Source organism: Myotis yumanensis, unplaced genomic scaffold, assembly GCF_028538775.1.
Source record: "Myotis yumanensis isolate MYYU_CA2020_CCGP unplaced genomic scaffold, mMyoYum1.0.hap1 SCAF_83, whole genome shotgun sequence".
Lineage (NCBI taxonomy): Eukaryota > Metazoa > Chordata > Mammalia > Chiroptera > Vespertilionidae > Myotis > Myotis yumanensis.
In genome coordinates this window covers 1-12,500 of record NW_027223834.1, presented here as the reverse complement: position 1 = coordinate 12,500, position 12,500 = coordinate 1, and positions in this window count along the sequence as shown.

Sequence of the window (12,500 nt, the reverse complement as noted above, 5' to 3'; positions counted from 1 at the left end):
GCGGGCCACAGTAAGGCACAAGCTGCGTCGCCGCTCGGCCCCTCAAAGCCGGTGCGAGAGGGGCCCGAGCGCTCAAACACAGAGGCGGCTATCCGAACGCGCTTCCAGAGGAGGGGCGGCGGCTGGGGGGTCCGGTACCCCAAGGCACCCTCTCGGATCGCTAGAGAAGGCTTTTCTCACCGAGGGCGCGTCGTCCCCCAACCCCAGCAGAAACACCCCCATCGGGCCCGCGGAGCCACGTGGAGACACTTCCGAGGGAACACGGGGGGGCCCGGGGGAGGACCCGACCGGGACAGGGTCAAGCACAGGGTGGACACAACAGGCGCTCGCGATAGGGGCCGTTCGAGAGAGAGAGATTGCGCGGGAGGAGCGAGCCCGTGCCGCCTCTGGGCTTCGTCCTCTTGCCTCACCGGGGGCCTCGTCCACAGTTAACTAAAAGAGAGCCCGCGGTGTTGCGTCGGGAACACCGGCACGACGCAAGACGGAAAAAAGAAAAAAAAAACTACAATAACGGAAGAACAGGCGGCAGCAAAAACAAATCAACTCTCACGGTCAGCCAGCGGCCGGCACCCGCTGACTCGGCCCCGTCGCGGTCGCCCGCGCGGCACACGTTGCGAGGGCCCGGCCCCCCCTCCCGCGAGGGGGGACGGGCGTGCCTTCCCCTTATCCGGCCAGACTCCCCCGGGGCTCCCCTCCAGCGCACCGCCGACAGCGGCGGCCCGGCGGGGGGCTCGCGGGGAGCGGGAAACGACACCACCAGCTCGGCCTCAGGCACCTGCAGGACAGCCCGGAGCGCTCCAGGGGCACCCGCCGAGGGCCAAGGCGAAACAGCGACCGCACGCCCAACGGGGGAGGCGCGTGCGGCGCGACGACGGGACGCCCCCTCCCCGCCACGAGGAGGGGCGCCCGCGACAACGCAAGCCGGGAAAGGCGAGCGGAGGGTGTCCGCTGCGTCAGAGAGACCACGGGCGTGACACCGAGGTCGGGCCGGGTTCCGCACCCCTTCCCTTCCACGCACCGCCGTCGGACGGGGAGGAGAGGAGAGGGGCCCGCGGGCAGAGCGAGAAGAGCGGTCCCATTCGCCAAGGAAGGTCCGTCCCTCGGCTGGCGCGGCTTAGGCCCGGCCCGGGAGAGCGCGACGTCACCACATCGATCGGACGGCAACAAAAAACGGGGCGAGAAGAAGGGAAACGTGGCGGGGACAACCGTCCGGAGCACGAGCCTGCGCTTCAGCCTCGCCACGTAAAGCCCTTCGCTCTCTTCTCACGCGGAGGAGGAAGGCCACGGTCCGCGGGGACGGGGCCCGAGACGTACAGCAGCCGGCGCGCGCAGGCCCGAGGCGTACGGCTTTCGCTCGTGCGGCCGGGGGACGTGGGGGGAGTCAGGCTCCGGGTCGCGGCCGAGAACCTCCCGGGGACACCCCCCGTCGTCCAATCACCCGAGGACAGCGTGTCCACAGTCATCTCGTGGTACAAAATGCCAACTTTAGGCAAAACACGGACGGTGCCCGGTGACGGGGGCCTCTGTCTACAGGTCACGCCTGACTCCCGGAAGCGAGTCGCGGCCACAGGAGACCCCACGGGACCCCATCGCCACCAAAGAAGGGCGGGGGGGGGGGGGGGGGGGGTTGGACGGGACTATCTGGTCGACCCCCCAAAGCCAGTAAAGAGAGCGTGCCACGGACAGGCGGCAGCAAGAGGGAGAGGGCCGGGCCGTCCACGGCCTCCCTCACCACTTGGCACGCCTGGGCAACGGCCCGGTCAAACGTGCTTCCGAGTCGGGACTTTGAAAAAATTCCGCCCGGCGCCTAGAACCACCGTGTCGTTGGAAGGCCCGGCCGCGGCGTCGGCGCAAGCCCGCTCGCGGAAAAACGAAGAAACGTTATCTGACGACCGGGACCACGAGTGCGCTCGTACCGACCCGCCTCGCCCTCCGCCGTCCTCCACGCACCGCCCGTGCCGGCCCCCACCTACGGAGCTCCGCGACTCGGATAACGGCCCCAAAGTCGAGCCCGGTGACCGCGGCACACTCGGGCACACGCCCGCCCGCGCAGCCCGGGCGACCACTGAACGCGCGCACGCTCCCGCCTCAGAATCGGGACTTTGAAAAATTTCGCGGAAGGCGCCTCTGACGGACGGACGGACGGACGGACGCACCCGCAGGAGCGGACGCGGACACACGGCACCAGTCGCCCGGCACGTCGCGCAGGCACGCGCCCGCGCCGAAATCAATAGAAGCGGGAGGTGGGCGGGGGGGGCGCCTCGGGCAGGACGGCGTCCCGGCACAAGCCACCCTCTCCGGCTACGCCCGCGGCGGCGGCCCCGGTCGGTCCCCGCGGAGGGGCGACAGCGAGTGCCGGGCCACACGTCGCGGCGGCGCCGGCGGCGGCGGGCACTCACTCCTTCAATGGCCCCGCCGCAGGTCCAATCTCCGGAGAACCGGACAGGCACCGACGGAGCGGCGCGAGCCAACCTCTGCGGCTACGCCCGCGGCGGCGGCCCCGGTCGGTCCCCGCGGAGGGGTAACAGAGTGCTGGTCGACCCGCCCTAGCGGCCCACCTCCCCAGAGGCGGCAGCCACTCACTCCTTCAGCATTGCTGCAGGTCCAATCTCCGGAGAACGGGCCGCGTACCGACGGACCGGCGCCGCCGGCAAGATCCCGACAGCGCCGCCGGCACCCTGGAAGTTGGCCTCGGGCACTGCAGCCGCTTCCCCTCCCTAGATGCTCCGCAAGGAAGAAACGATATAAAAGCGGCCGCCAGGTGGCTCCCGACAAGCGGCGCGAACCTCAGCGGGACGGATCCGGATCTCGGGCCGGCAAGGGCGTCCCGCCGCCCGCCCGGAGGGCCGATCGCGTCCCGGGCCCCCACCCCCAACCCCCTCCGGGACGGCACGGCGCCACCGAACGCGGGGGCGGGGGGGGGGGGGGGGAGGGCCTAGGATAATCTTTTTCTCGGAGGATGGCCGGAACAAACACGGGGGCGGGCCGAGCGGGCCATTCGAAAGTGAAAGACTTCCTCGGAGTCGCACACCACCACTACCCACCCACCCCCCACCCCCACACACACACACACACACACACACACACCCCCCCGCAGGCCCAAGACGTCCCGGCGCCTGCCTCCCTCTCTCCCTCTCTCCCTCTCTCCCTTCCCGGGAGACATTAAAAAAAAAATTTTATTAAATATTTTATTGATGTTTTACAGAGAGGAAGGGAGAGGGATAGAAACATCCACGAGAGAAACATCGAGCAGCTAGCTGCCTCCTGCACACCTCCTACTGGGGATGTGCCCGAAACCAAGGTACATGCCCTTGACCGGAATCGAACCTGGGACACACACACACACACACACACACACCCCGCTGCCCCCCACCCCCACCCCCGCCCCACCCCCGTCGAGTCCGCAGGCCAACGCTCCATCCACTGAGCCAAACCAGTTAGGGCACAAAAACACTTTTGCCGCCAAGGAGCTGAAACCTACATGAGGCAGTACTCACGGATCGTCTCGTCTTCTCTCTCTCTCTCTCTCTCTCTCTCTCTCTCTCAATTATTGGGGAGACACCGGTTCATAAAACCATACGGGCTTTAAAGTAAAATAAAAAATGAATAAATCAGATATGAATAAATAGGAATCTTTGTATGGAACTAAACAAAAAACAACAACAAAAACATTCAGGTTATTCAAGTGGACAACTCAAGAAAATATCATCTGAATACATACATACATACATACCACATCCAGGGTGCAAGCGGGAAGCATCATCGAAATGCTAGGGCAAAAAAATCTATTTTTTTAAAAGGCTCCCAAAGAATGAATAAACAACTGGAACAACAACTCTCTCTCTCTCTCTCTCTCTCTCTCTCTCTCTCTCTCTTTCTATCTCTCCCTCCTTCCCTTCCTCCCACTCCCTTCCAACCCTCTTTAAAAAACCAAACAAACAAACTAGCCCTAGCCGGTTTGGCTTGGTGGATAGTACGTCAGCCTGCGGAATGTAGGGTCCCAGGTTTGATTCCGGTCAAGGGCACATGCCTGGGTTGTGGGCTCGATCCCCAGTACGGGGTGATGGGGTGTGCAAGAGGCAGCCGATCGATCCATGATTCTCTCTCATCACTGATGTCTCTCTCTCTCTCTCTCTCCCACTCCCTCCCTGCCTCCCTCCCTCCCTCTCCCTTCCTCTCTGAAATCAATGAAAATATATTTTTTAAAAGATCAGGAATCAGTGTAGAACGGTGTGTGAAAACACTTGGCATTCACTTCTAAATGGCAGGAAACAGAGTGATAGTGTTGTAAAAAACTTGCTATATAAAGCAGCACACTGTAGAACAGTATTTGACACCACTTGGAATTCACATCTAAATGGCTGGAAACTATCTAAAATTGTTCGCAATCACTTCAAAATCACTGATCTAGATCAGGAAGCAGTGTAGGACAGTGTCGGGCAACACTTGGGAATCACTTCTAAAGTGCAGGACACTGTACAACAGTTTTGGAAACCACTTGAAAATTCACTTACAAATGGCAGGAAACGGTGCAAAAGTGTTTGAAAACACTTGGAAGTCACTGGTAGCGTTCTAAGATGCCAGAGAGGAAAATGTCACCGAGGCCAAAATCTTACCTCCACCTTCTTAGGGTTTGTGGAGGAGGCGACCCTGAAAAATTCACCTGACACACGGGGGGGGGGGGGGGGGGGCAGGGAGACATGAGGGCAACGTTTTCTTTCCCTCAAGTGTCTGATGTGACAAGGGGAGCGCTCCTAAGGAGACCGTGGAAGAGCCGCATCCACGCTTTTTCAGACTGGGTTGAAAAGAGAGGGGCGATTGTGGGCAAGCCACTTAGTAGGCGGGGAGGCGAAAGGAGAGATGAGGGAGGCCCGTTCCTACAGATTCCTCTGCCTCTCAGCTGGCTTCCTGCCTAAAGTGCAAAAAACGAGTCCCCGTGTGCGCTCCTCGCCGTCTCTCCCCCCACCCCCGCCCCCTCCATCTTTATGTCCAGTTGGAGTCTTTTTTGCCATCTGGCCACTTTGGAATATTGTCTCTGGCTCGCCTGAGCGGCTGCGGTGGCGGCATAGTCACTTCAGGAAGGAAAGGAGAAGATCGGCTTGGTTCCAGGCACCGAATTGTGGCAGAGGCAGGAGGGCGGGGGGGTCGGGGGGACGGGGGGACGGACAGGAGTCATTCGCTGAGCGGGCCCCCAACGTATTTCTAAGACAGTGAGCGACTCTGGTAAGGGCATGCGGTAGGAGGAGAGCAGCTGGAGTTCTGTTTGTTGGCTGGGGGCTTGCAGGGGATGGGGAGGGCCTGGGGTCCGTTTGCTCCTTTGTTGATGTCTCTTTCTTTCTTTCTTTCTTTCTTTCTTTCTTTCTTTTTCTTTCTTTCTCTTTCTCTTTTTTAAAACAAAGGTGAAGAACTCTTCGGGTGGAGGTATTTCTGCAAAAAAGTCTGGCAGGACAGGACATGGGGGTATGCGGGCCAGGCCAGGCCATTGACCAGAAAACGCAAAGGATCTGTAGTGGGTCTGACTAGCACCCTTCCTTTAAGAAACAGGAAGACAGGGGAGTTTCTCTCGGGGTCCCTCCCTCTCCCCTCCTCCCCCACCCCCGCCACACACACACACTCACACTCACACTCACACTCACACTCACACTCACACTCACACACAGTGGCACCCGAGTAGCAAGAGGTTTCCAGAATGAACTGAATTCCAGGGCCTAGCCAGGCAGCCACGCCGCACCAAGGGAAAGGCCATATAAAAACGGCCGCCAGGTGGCGCGCGAACACCAGCGAGAACGTCAGTGGGGCGGCTCCGGGGCCGTGGGCCCGGGCCCGGCCCGGCCCGGGCGGGAGCCCCGCCGCCCGCTGTGTGTGTGTTTGGGGGGAGGAGGGGGGGCAGGGGGCAAGGGTGGCCGATCCCCTCCCCGCGCCCACCTCTCCAGTGGGACCGTGTCGGCCCGGGCCCCTGGCGGGCGGCGGGGCGGCGGGGCGGGGCGGGGGCTCCACCACCTGAGGTTTGCCCAGGAAGGCCCCGTGCGTGCGCGCGCGCGCGCGCGCACCCACGCACACACACCGCCTGGCACCGGAAGGGGGACTGGAAAAGTTTTTTGGGGGGTGGGGCCTGACAGAGGACCGAGAGGACGTACCCAGAACACTTTTTGCGGGCCCGGGACCTTCAAAACCTCAAGGGGAGCGGGGGGGGGGGGGGGGGGGGGGGGCGGGCGTGTGTGTGTCACGACAATGAAGACCTAAAGGCGGCGAGTATTCACGGGGCGACAACGGAGGAATCATTTTCTCTGCTTCCTTTCAGTTATTATGTTTTTTCCGGAATTGAATTTATTGGGGGACACATCGGTGAATAAAATGAAATGAAATGCAATAGGATAAAATGAAAGGTGCATTGTGGATGAAAAGGGGCCACATATTGCCCTGCCCAGCTTGACTCAGTGGATAGAGCGTCAGACTTAACTGTACGATAAATGAATATTTATCTTTTTTATATATATTTTATTGATTTTTTACAGAGAGGAAGGGAGAGGGACAGAGAGTTCGATAAATCGATGAGAGAGAACCATCGATCAGCTGCCTCCTGCACATCTCCTACTGAGGATGTGCCCCCAACCCAGGTACATGCCCTTGACCGGAATCGAACCTGGGACCTTTCAGCCCGCAGGCCCGCAGGCCAACGCTCTATCCACTGAGCGAAACCGGTTAGGGCGGGTCACATGTCTTTGGACTAGTGAATGACAAGAGGTAACTAGTCACTTCCCTTTTTTCCAGTGCTCTTGGGGCACAGCCCAGAGTCCCAGGGCAGAGACCACATTGTTACTGTTGTCATGTTAATTTTTGACCGCTCACTATCATTTTACAGCTTACCAAACCGCCCCCCCTCCCCCCTCCCCGCCCCTTTGCTTTCTCCCACCTCCCTCATCTATCATCACTGGATTTCATGGAACCCACTGGTCAACAGCAGGAAAGAGTGTAGAACAGTGTTTGAAACCACTTACAAGTCTCATCCTTGGATGGTGATTTATAAAAATAGGTCAAAGACATGCTTGTGGACTTTGGGCTTTGCTGTGCTGTGTATCTATGCAGAGGCAGGGTGCTTTTAAACTCCTATATGATGACTTTAGTTTATCCTTCAGCCCTGGTCTGGCCTCCGGACTTTGTTATCTAGGCCTTGGAAAGGCCTCCTCCCTGCCTTGAAAAGAATAGATTTTTAATTCCTTGAGATTCTGCTTCCCGGCAATTGCCAACAGTCTGGTTCAAATAAACTCATCACAGAAATTATTTACAGGTTTGCGTGTTTCTCAGGTTAATGGTATGGAACTCCAAGAAAACACACACACCCCACACACACCACACACCACACACCACACACACACACACACACACACACACACACACACACATACATGCAAGTTTTTCAAGTGTACAACTCAACGAAACATCACCTGAATACAGCACCCAAAGTATAAAGTCTCTTTCTGTCACCATTTACCGCCCCCCCCCCCCCGTTTCTTTTTTTTTTTTTTTTTTTTCTTTTGAGAGCCAAATTTTTTAAACTTAAACTATATAGGTAGCTACATTGTTATTAAGTTAATTAGGGTACTCCTACGCTGGCCTTTGCTAAGAACGTCCTCAATCTGATTGAGGTACGTTCGCTGAGGTCGACCCCTTCCAACTCTCCCATCCACACTCGTCTTGTATACTTGTTTCGTCTATCTCCTTTCGTTCATCCTCTCTATATGTCCAAGCCATCTCAACATACCTTTCTCAATCCTCGACACTACAACTTCTTTCACTCCACAACGTTCCCTAAAATTAACTTAATAAACTTTACTTAAAGTTTTAAGTCAACTTCGCACTGTGTGTGCACACCCGCATGTGGTATTTTGTGGAAGAGCCACACTCAAGGAGCCAAAGAGCCGCATGTGGCTCGTGAGCAGTGGTTTGCCAACCACTGGTCTAGGGGAATAGTGACCAATCAGAGGGGATATCCCGTTTCTTTCTCTTTGGCTTTCTTTTGTGTTCCACCCTTCCACTACCCCCCACCACCCCAAATCTATGATTTTCAACGTAGGGAGGAGGCCTTTCTGTTGTAATGTACCCCTCGAATCACAGAAGGACGCCTCAAGAAGTCGAATTAAAGAGTCACATTTATTGCAATCCGGGACTATGAGGGGACATTCCCAAATCTCATAGCAATAAGATGGTGGCAAAACCAGACTTATATAGGCAAAAATCACAAAGGTATTGATTACATCCCAGGGTTTGGAATGAGGCACCTGGCTCGCAAAAACGCAGAATTAAGCATGTTAATTACAGTTTCGGGTCTCGGGGTCACTGAATTGACAGAAATACATTATCTAGAGCCTTTGGGTAACCTGGGTTAAACTTAGGCATGTTATCTAAATTACAGTTCTGGGTCTCCGGATCACTGAGTTGATAGAAACACATTATCTAGAGCCATCGAGGCACTTTAGAGTAATTGCACTGTCCTGGTCTTAGGACCACTGAGTCAACTGGAATGCACCACCTATGGCCACTAAAACAATTTAGGGTAATTGTGCTGTCCTGTTTCCCGGGTACAGAAGAATGTGCTTCGATAACCAGTAAGATCACAATCAATGGGATTGTCATTCAATCAATAAGGCATTCAATGAGTGGGATGATTTATACAATTCAGAAAATCAAAATAACCTGTCCATTGTTAAACAAAGCAAATAGGTACCATACTTCATTTCCAAGGCCTACAAACAAAGCAACAAAGCCAGGAAGCCATACAGGCAATAAACGATAACCTGGACCACATCTGCCACTGCCTATGTATATATATATATATATATATATATATATATATATGTATATATTCACCAGAAAGACCAAAGACAAGACAACAAGCAGGTGGGTGTGGGGAACATTGGTGCAATGTCATGTGGTTGTGGATTTTAGCGTGACTCGCCTTACGAATGACAAGAAAGTGTGTGTGGGGGTGGGGGGGGGGGGGGGGGGGCGGCGCCCTGTAGTATGTGTGTTTGAAATGAGGTAAATCTGGATGAGGCCTTGTCCATGAAATGTACAAAATCAATCAATTTGGCCCTGGACCGGTGGCTCAGTTGGCTAGAGCGTCTTCCCTTATGCCACTGTTTGTGGTTTCGATCCCCAATCAGGGCACATACAGGAAGCAACAGAGCCCTGGCTGGTGTGGCTCAGTTGGTTGAGCGTCATGTTGCGCAGTGAAAGGTCACTGATTCCTTTCCAGGTTTCAGGTTCAATTCCCAGCTGGAGTATGTATTGGAGGCAACTGATAGGTATTTCTCTCTCTCTCTCTCTCTCTCTCTCTCTCTCCTCCCCTCCCTCCCTCCCTCCCTCCCTAAAATCAATAATACACACACACACACACACACACACACACACACACACACATATATATATTTGTTGCTGTTAATCCTCACCCGAGGATATTTTTCCATTGATTTTTAGGGAGAGTGGAGGAGACAGGGCAAGACAGAGGGAAACATCGATGTGAGAGAAACACGTCAATTGGTTGCCTCCGACCAGGGCCAGGGCCCAAAGAACCTGCCACCAAGGCCCATGATCTTGGCCTGAATCGGACCTGGGACCCTTTGGTCCACAGGCTGGCCAACGCTCAATGCACTGAACCAAACAGGCTAGGGGAAAATATATATATATATATATATATATATATATATATATATATATATTTTTTTTTTTTTTTTTTTTTTTTTTTTTTTTTTACTGTACCCAGCCACGCATTGCTGTGGCTCAGTCTGGTTAAATGGAAAAGAAAGAAAAGAGAAAGCACACGTTTCTAATACGCTTAATTTCACAATGCCTGTGGGTATGCAACATTTTGTGTTGTTCCATTGTCTGTGCAGATATAGAGATTGTCTGGTTTGCCGACTCTAGAACACGCAACATATAATTGTCCATGTGAGAAGCAATCGACGTCTAGATCTAAACCGCACAATTCTAAAGATTGGCCCTGAGCTTTGTTAACGGTGATTGCAAACGCCAATCGAATCGGGAATTGCAATCTCTTAAATTGAAATGGCATATCCGTTGGAATCATAGGAATGCGAGGAATGAGGACATCTTCACCTTTGAAAGGTCCTGTCAAGATTGTTACTTCTATGACATTGCTCATTAATTTTTTTACTGCAAGCCGCGTGCCTGTCAAAGCTTTGGCTGGTTGACATTTCACAACATGGTAATTGGCGCGCCGATTTTCAATTGCAGTACATGCGGTGGCATCCCTGGCAGATCGAGTGAATTCAAAAATTCTGTTGGATAATTAATCGCTTCATCTGCTTCCACAACAGTGTCGACGGACTTGTATGTGACTGCCTCGCTTTGAATGTTAGACTGAATGATATTGTTAAGTCCATAGACGTCTTTGTTCTTGGCCGCAAGAATAGCTCGTTCACTCAGCCAATCGTGATTCTTACAATTGGTTTGAATATTGGGAAATACTTTTTCAAACAATTCTTCTTTTGACATCACTAAATTGCAGAAGTTATGATGCAATGAAATTCGTCCTGAGGTCAGATCAACCGGCACCTTTCCGTTCCCAATTCCCAGCAATTGATGTGAGACTATCTCAGCTGATGGATCGTTTTGCAGCTGGACATGCATATTTGTGGTTAATTTTATCTGCAATTTATAATTGTAAACAGAAACATTGAAATGGAATCGTAAAATATTTAGTATAGCGTGTGTTGCTTTTACGTCCAACAGATGGCTCTGTTTTTCAAAAAAAGCATGTTTTTACCTGTCACAGGTGTGACATCTATATAATAGTAGGTATATAGGTATATAGAAACACACGAGTATTCGAATGCAACGTTGTGCCAAAATTTCAAAGCAATCGGTGAAGAACTTTCGGAGATTTAAGATTTTGAACAAACGAACATTTGCATTTTTATTTATATATATTAAAAGCTACCGACGAATGAATAAACAACTTCTCTTTCTCCCTCCCTCTTCCTCCCCCCTCCTCTCCTCCCTTCCACTCTCTCTTTTTTTTCCCACTCTCTCAAAAACAAACAAACAAACAAAAAAAACTAGCCCTAGCTGGTTTGGCTCAGTGGATAGAGCCAAAAGGTCCCAGTTTCGATTCCTGTCGAGGGCACATGCCCGGATTCGGGCTCGATCCCCAGTACGGGGTGTGTAAGAGGCAGCCGATCCATGATCCTCTCTTATCGTGGATGTTTCAATCTCTCCCTCTCCCTTCCTCTCTGAAATCAATAAAAAATATATATTTTAAAGAACACATCAAGCCCTAGCCGGTTTGGCTCAGCGGATAGAGCATCAGCCTGCGGACTGAAGGGTCTCGGGTTCCATTCTGGCCAAGGGCACATGCTCGGGTTGCAGGCTCAATCCCCAGAAGGGGGCGTGCAGAAGCAGCCGATCCATGTTCCTCTCTCATCATGGATGTTTCAGTCTCTCTACCTCTCCCTTCCTCTCTAAAATCAACAAAGAAATACATTTTTAAAAAAAAATACATCAGGAATCAGTGTAGAGCAGTGTTTGACAACACTTGGGAATCACTGCTAAAGAGCGATACACTGTAGAACAGTATTTGATACCACTTGGGATTCACTTCTAAAAGGCTGGAAACTTGCCGAAACCGGTTTGGCTCAGTGGATAGAGCGTCGGCCTGAGGACTCAAGGGTCCCAGGTTCGATTCCGGTCAAGGGCATGTACCCAGGTTGCCGGCACATCCCCAGTGGGAGATGTGCAGGAGGCAGTTGATTGATGTTTCTCTCTCATCGATGTTTCTAACTCTCTATCTCTCTCCCTTCCTCTCTGTAAAAATTCAATAAAATATATTTTTAAAAAAAATTTTTAAAAAAGGCTGGAAACTATATGAAAGTGTTTGAAAGCACTTTGAAATCACTGATCAACATCACAAACTGTGCAGAACAGCGTGTGGCAAAACTTGGGAATCACTGCTAAAGTGCAGTCAGTACACTGACAAATGGTAGGAAACGGTGCAAAAGTGTTTGAAAACACTTGGAAGTCACTGGTAGCGTTCTAAGATGCCAGAGAGGAAAATGTCACCGAGGCCAAAATCTTACCTCCACCTTCTTAGGGTTTGTGGAGGAGGCGACCCTGAAAAATTCACCTGACACACGGGGGGGGGGGGGGTGGGGGGGGGGTGGGGGGTGGGGGGGGGGGGGGCAGGGAGACATGAGGGGCAACGTTTTCTTTCCCTCAAGTGTCTGATGTGACAAGGGGAGCGCTCCTAAGGAGACCGTGGAAGAGCCGCATCCACGCTTTTTCAGACTGGGTTGAAAAGAGAGGGGCGATTGTGGGCAAGCCACTTAGTAGGCGGGGAGGCGAAAGGAGAGATGAGGGAGGCCCGTTCCTACAGATTCCTCTGCCTCTCAGCTGGCTTCCTGCCTAAAGTGCAAAAAACGAGTCCCCGTGTGCGCTCCTCGCCGTCTCTCCCCCCACCCCCGCCCCCCCTCCATCTTTATGTC